The sequence below is a fragment of the Palaemon carinicauda genome, chromosome 26 (assembly GCF_036898095.1).
Source record: "Palaemon carinicauda isolate YSFRI2023 chromosome 26, ASM3689809v2, whole genome shotgun sequence".
Taxonomy (NCBI): domain Eukaryota; kingdom Metazoa; phylum Arthropoda; class Malacostraca; order Decapoda; family Palaemonidae; genus Palaemon; species Palaemon carinicauda.
In genome coordinates, this window is record NC_090750.1 from 83074681 (window position 1) to 83082180 (window position 7500).

Below are 7500 nucleotides of genomic sequence, written 5' to 3' on the forward strand. Positions count from 1 at the left end.
AAAACTATGAACTCAACAATTTGACCCATTGATGACAACCCTAAAAAGGGGAAGGCTAAAAACTACGGAACTATAAAACGTAAACTAGAAAACGCTATAGTTAACATAAAAAGAACGAAAAAAAAAAAAAAGATTTATTGCAAATTTACATCCATAGAAGTTTATAAAATCTAATTTCTATAATATAGTTAATGACCATTAATATTAATCTGGTGTTTGGAAATTTACATGATATATACACACACCCCATTACCCAGAACAAGCTGTTCTCCTCAGGCAATTTGTACCTGGATGGTCATTAGCTAATCACCTATGAAATAAGCCTAATTTCGGTTGATGGTGCTAACTTACATACATATATACATACATAGATATGCATTATGCATACACATATATACAATTTTATATGTATGTATATATATACATATATATATATATATAAATATCAGTCTATATATATGTATGTGTATATATATACATATATTAATATATATACTGTATATATATATATATATATATATATATATATATATATATAATATATATATATATATATATATATATATATATATATATATACATATATATACATATATATGCTACATAAATATCAGTCTATATATATATATATATATATATATATATATATATTATATATATATATATATATGCTATATAAATATCAGTGTCTCTCTCTCTCTCTCTCTCTCTCTCTCTCTCTCTCTCTCTCTCTCTCTCTCTCTCTCTCTCTCTGTATATATATATATATATATATATATATATATATATATATATATAAATATATGTACACAAACATACATACAGACACACAGTATATATACCGGAAACTGAGAGTATTTATAACACACAAATAGCACGAACCCCTTATCTTTTCCATACAAATATCCCTATAGTAAACTCTGCCTGTCTATCTGCAAAACATAATAACAAGAGGGAAAGGGATGATGTCTACTTTGAAGTTGAATGAGATACGTCCTTTCGTTTCTCTTCAGGTAAACAGACAATAATTACTTTTCAGGAGGACAACAGGTATTCACAAATATCACAATATGTCCTTTGTTATGGAAATGAAGATATTAAAGTCTAAAGATTCTATATATGTATTGTTGAATTGTGAAATTGACCACTGTTCAGGTAAGTCAGTATCTTATATTTGCTCTATATCAAGGGATCTTGATTATAACGTAACTAATTTCTTTATATACTTGACATATTTAACTAAAAAAAAAAAAAAAAAAAAATACGAAGAGTTTCAATAATTGGGAACAATATAAAAAGTCCAATTTTACAGATTCCGTGACGCCAAACATATCAATACTCGTACTAATAGTAAATAGTTACGAATGATAACCTGTATTACACATGAAGTCCTAGAGCCAAGGATGTTGCCAGCTCCTTAATGAAGAGCCAAGAACATCCTGATCTTATTCTTCTTCCCCACCGTTATCCCTACATTAAGGGATCGGTTGCCTGATGCACCCTCTCCAGTTTAAAGGTTTAAAAGCCGCTCATGAATGGCAGAGGCAAGGGAGAGTGACATTGCCCTAGAGACTGACCATATATACATATGATCAGCGCCCAAGCCCCCTCTCTACCCAAACTAAGACCAAGGAGGGCCAGGCAATGGCTGCTGATGACTCAGCAGATAGATCTATAGGCTCCCCCCCCCCATCCTTAGTTCCCAAGGATGGTGAGATTGCAGAGATCAAAGAAACTAACAAGTTTGAGTGGGACTCGAACCCCAGTCTGGCGTTCGGCAGTCAGGGACGTTACCACATCGGCCACCACGATCAAAGGCATCCTCTTCCACCAAACCTCTTCTCTCCATATCATCCTTCACCTTACCTGGCCATCTAATTCTATGCCTCCCTCTTGATCTTCTCCCCTTAACAGGTTCCTCCCAAGCCCTTCTCACTCCCTCCCCACCATCCATCTTTAACATGTGCACACACCATCTCAGTCATGACACTTTTATCATCTCAGAACATCCTGATGTATATATATACAACCTCTTGCTAAAACTATAAATACTCCAACTTGCAAAACCCCAATTTAAGGAACGAGTTACTGAAAAGTGATGAAAGGGTTTATGCATCCCTAGGATTAGCAAAGCTGTACTAGTCAGGGACATACTAGATTGGTTTGCTATGAGCAATAAGGCTAAAGTTTCCCACCATCACCAATCCACAGTTAGCCAGCCTGGTGATAAAAACTGTCCGAACACCAGACATGAAAAAGGACAAGTCTTGGGTCTTTGTCCTACAGTGGACTAGAAATAACTGCATTTGTTGTATTTAGAAAATAAAGGTGGTTAACACACTCACATATCTGAATAAGATTTTATCACCTGTTAGTGACGGCTATCTTTCCTTTTATGATAAAAATAACATTATATATGACTTCAGATAACCTACACTAAATAATGATAAAAATCATTCTGAATCAACGTATTCGCCTAGCACTCGCACGGCAACAGATCGATCCCCGCCCAGGACCAAGAGTTTAAGCTGTTAACCGGTGAGGCCAATGCTGTGGTTAGACACCACATAAGGGGGGTTGGGCTGGCCCGGCTGACGTTCTGGTGAGCACCTATTCTGATATAACTGGAACTGAAACCAGACACCTTTAATCTTCAACTTTTGGCCACCCCTTTCTCAAAAAAAAAAAAAAAAAAAAAAAAAAAAAAAAAAAAAAAAAAAAAAAAAAAAAAAAAAAAACTTTAAAATGGCTGACACTAGTATTCAATTAATTTATATACCTGAAAAAATTAACATGAAATAAAGCGCATGTGGGTATAAATGACTGTATTTTGTGACCATCATAAATTCTCTACACTATTAATAAACGTCATGCAGTGAAAACTAAAACGTTTGGTGGAATTTTTTGTCTGCTTCATGTTTAATGAATATGCATATTTTTCGCATTATTACTGATAAATGTCTAGTTAATTTTTGCAAAGCATACATATACATATGCCGTAAATGGTGTATATATCAACATGAACAGATTTAGGCAAATAATTATATGTTAGTTATATGTTTATGAACCGCTAGGACAGCTATATAGACAACTAAATCAACATTCAACTTGAATCTTGAAAGCTATTTTGGAATCTAATTTTTTTTTCAGATTTTACTTCCTTTTGCACTTTGTTGAAAGCAACTTTTAAAAATCGTTATTTTGACTTCCTTTTTACACTTTACTAGAAGATAAAGTTTTAAAAATCGTTAAAGTTCACTCATGATCTTATTAATTTTGCTTCCTTTTTACACTTTATTAAAAGATGAACTTTTTAAAATCGTTAAAGTTCACTTCTGATCTTATTAATTTTGCTTCCTTTTTACACTTTATTAAAAGTTGAACTTTTAAAAAGTCGTTAAAGTTCACTTCTGATCACAATAATTTTGCTTTTCCATTTTACACTATATTAAAAGATGAACTTTTTAAAATCATTAAAGTTCACTTCTGATCTTATTAATTTTGCTTCCTTTTTACACTTTATTAAAAGATGAACTTTTTAAAATCGTTAAAGTTCACTTCTGATCTTATTAATTTTGCTTCCTTTTTACACTACATTAAAAGATGAAATTTTTAAAATGGTTAATGTTCACATTTGATCCAAATATCTATAACCACAAAAAACGAAATATATCCAAAGCAAGACTGATTACCGAATCGGCAGAAGAGGAAGGCTGTAATGTAGGTCACCATCCTAACCTAACTTACCCTTGCATAATGTATTGGTACAGAGCTTCATTATGAAGCAATGAGAGAGGGCTTACACCGCCCCCCTAATCACCTTCATCTTTGCTTATTTCCATGTTTCCTTTCCTCACTAAGCTATTTTTCCATGTTGGAGCCTTTGGGTTATAGCATCCTGCTTATCCAACTAGATTTGTAGCTTAGCTTGTAGTAATTATAATAATAATAATAATAATAATAATAATAATAATAATATGCATCTGGAATAGAAAAGGCCAAGATAAAAGTGTTTACTGAAGGTAGACGAACATTATACATAATAGGATGATATCCTATAAACGCTTGTACCGAACGTGTTTCATACAAGCTCATATACTAAAGTTATTGTGTTTTTATCTCTCGCTCTCTTCTGTACTGATAATATAAAAACCTGTTTAAACATAAGCTTGCAATCGCATGTTCCGTATTCTTTTTCTATTATCAGTACAGGAGATAGCGAGATATAAAAAAACAATAGCAGTACAGTGTATGAACGTGTATTAAACACGCGCGGTACAAGCTATACAGGAACGAGTCAATACTAAATATAAATCTAAATGAAATCAGGAATATTTATAGAAATACCAAAATTCGTATATCTACGGTTTACAGAATTTCATACATTCTTCTCTTTGCTATTCCCAACATATCTAAAGTCAAACTTTTTCCTATTCTGAAAGATAGGAAACAAAAAATTACCCATTTCAGTGTTAAACAGCCTTGAAGGATACGGAAAAACTAATTACAATGTAGCATACATTGGCTTGAATGCATTACTTTATGTCCTTTACTCATCATGAATACGGGGTACGTATAAAGCAAAATTATATCAACTTCTTTTTTATCTAAATGCAATGGGACTATAACTTTAAAGTTACTGATGTAGGCGGTGCGCATAACAGCAATGCAATATTATGGTCCACAAAAAATCATAAACACGCTTTGAAACAAGTAGAGCATTATCGCAAGGTATATTTTATTGGTTTCAATAATTAAAATGTTAAATGATAAAGGCTAACACTAATTCATGGTTGTTAAATCTTCAAAGGTAATTGAAATATTTAATCATTCACCAGTGACTGACGTTCTGCCAAAATACTGGGCCCAATGTTAATAATGGACATTGTCAGCCTGCCTATGTTTATATAACTAATTCAAAACATGTTCCCAGCTGGGATCATGTTCTGTGATTAACTTTTCCACGTATATCTTTCCCGGTATAAGTAATACAGTATACACACAAGCAAATATAATTATTATCTCACGTGCTATAAGAGCGTGGATACCTTAACGTAGTGAAAGGGTTTGAGTATCGCCATGATCAGCAAAGCTGTACTAGTCAGCCCCATACATACTAGGTTGGCTTGCAGTGAGCGATCAGATGAAAATCTCCCACCATCACCAATCCACACTGCCCAGCATGGTGATGGAAACGCACCAAATCCTAGACATGAATTGATATATCAGAGGACTTCGTCCTGCAGTAAACGAGAAACAGCTCCATTTGTTGTTGTGCAAGATTGGCCTTGCAGCGAACGATCAGACGAAACTCTCCCACCATCACCAATCCACACTGCCCAGCATGGTGATGAAAACTCGCCAAACCCTAGACATGCATTGATATATCCGAGGTCTTCGCCCTGCAGTAGACTAGAAACAGCTCCATTTGTTGTTGTGCAATACGACACGCAACATACTATCAACAATATTGAGTTACATGCACAAAACACGCACAGGTTTCGTGAGCTCGCATTTTTCTTCTTCCAACACATAAATCTGCACGAAATGGTCACGAAAAGGATCTTCTACTTACCATTTGTTATTTGCTCATCGTCGAACTTCCATATGTTCTAAATAACATATTTTTTTACTTCATACCTTTACTTTAATGTGACCGGTTGAAAACTAATCTTATCTCGTTAAATTTGATATCTGTAAAAGTAACTTGTATATATGGACGTGAATTTCTTCTTAAATAACTAAAACTCAAATATTAACAGTTAAGTACACGATGGCTTAAATACCGCTCATTCGTTAATCAGATAATTACCGGTCAATGTTTTAATCACCATAAACCTGTATTCTCTTATTTATAGTCACAATAACTTCGAATATATACTAGGGGAATAATTTCATACTAGTATACGAGACCCGTCAACAATAACGGCTTAATAATTGGATAGATATGTACATACACCCCTTTCACTAGGGTATGACTACCTCCTCTCTCCCTTCTTTCCCCGGAAAGAAATGTGTATATATATATATATATATATATATATATATATATATATATATATATATATATATATATATATATATACACACACACACATATATATATATATATATATATATATATATATATATATATACACACACACACATATATATATATATATACATATATATATAGTTAAGTTTTTAAAAACCTCAGGATCATATTTTTCCCTTTTTTCATTTACTAAAACTTCAAATTATTTGTCATCTTCAACAACTAAACAAATATTGGTCTTTATTTTAGGTCTATTAAAAAGGACAGAATTAGCATAAATTTAAAATATAGGTTAGTCATAGAGTTATCTAATATATTCCATTAATCTTGTTAATTCCATCACTATATGCATAGAAAACTAATTTCAGATCAGACAAAAATCCAATAGTTTTGCGACACGGAATAAAAACAGACATTCATTATTCTAAAGGAATCTCAGATTTTCTACAGCCGGAAGGACACCCAAACAAGCTATTTTGAAGCCCACGTTCTATAGCTCCCAAAAGGTAAAGTTAAATAAGTAACAAAAGATTCTTAATCTTGAACATAATTCTTGTCACTAACTACACTGTTAAAAATTTGTATAAAAAAACGGTAAATGTCTGGCAACATTTATTCCAGGAATCCTACCGTTTTAAAAAACGGATATATTGACGTAAAAGTGATATTATGACCACCAACCAGTAAAAGATAATAACAAAGTAACGTAAATTTACGGTCGCCTGGATTTTACTGAAGTACGGTTAAGAACAATATATTTTTTACGGTGACTTTCCGGTTAAAATCACGTTTTTTTTTCCCGAAGAGTGTACTTTCTATACTCGTATTAACTATTACTCTAGAGCAAACTTAAGTTTTGTACCATAGACACAAATACATTTTCTCAAAAAACATATCTTCTCCCATTATCTCAACGCAATGGTCTGCAGCCTCAAAGCCCACAAACTTAATGTCTCCTGAACTTCTAACTATTCCAACATCATTCCTGTCATACATAATTCATATGAGAAAGTTTTCAATATTCAGTGCAATTTCATCCCCAAAGATGACTTAGCACAGTTCCATAATACTCTAGTTTTATTACTTCCGCCAACGAAGTTGGAAGTAGGTTATATTTTATTATTATTATTATTATTATTATTATTATCATTACTAGCCAAGCTACAACCCCAGTTGGAAAAGCAAGATGCTATAAGCCCATGGGCTCCAATAGGGAAAAATAGCCCAGCGAGGAAAGGAAATAAGGAAATAAATAAATGATGAGAACAAGTTAACAATAAATCATTCTAAAACAGTAACAACGTCAACGTCAAAACAGATATGTCCTATATAAACTATTAACAACGTCAAAAACAGATGTCATATATAAACTATAAAAAAACTCATTTCAGCCTGGTCAACATAAAAACATTTGCTCCAAACTCCTGTGTGTGTGTGTTTGTTTGTTAGTGAATAGCTTCCTG